The sequence below is a fragment of the Tupaia chinensis genome, unplaced genomic scaffold (assembly GCF_000334495.1).
Source record: "Tupaia chinensis unplaced genomic scaffold, TupChi_1.0 Scaffold000644_1, whole genome shotgun sequence".
NCBI classification, from domain to species: Eukaryota; Metazoa; Chordata; class Mammalia; order Scandentia; family Tupaiidae; genus Tupaia; species Tupaia belangeri.
In genome coordinates, this window is record NW_006160165.1 from 6,853,344 (window position 1) to 6,853,767 (window position 424).

Sequence of the window (424 nt, forward strand, 5' to 3'; positions counted from 1 at the left end):
TTATAGTGTGTATTTCCTCTTTTAGATCTTGCAAGAATTTCCTCACCTCCTGGAACTCGTCAGCTCCTTTCTCCTGTCTCTTCTACAGTTCATTGTCTCTCTTCTCTTCCATCTCTGTTAGCTTTGTCTCTATGAATAGTCTAAATTCTTTATCAGACATTGTTGTGAGTTTCATTGTACGGTCTGAGGATGAAGAGGAGTTATTCTTTTCCCTTGGAGGAGAGTATTTTCTTTATTTTTTGAGAGATTTTCACTATATGGCACGTGCGCTTGCCAGACAGACAGAGACGTAGAGACAGAAAGCGAGAAATCACCCCCCAGGGGGGATGGTCACGCCGCAATCCCTTCTCCTCCATTCTCCTCTCGGGATCTTGGGCACACACGCACACGCGCCTGGCGTGAGTTTTAAGCCACCGGGTCCGGG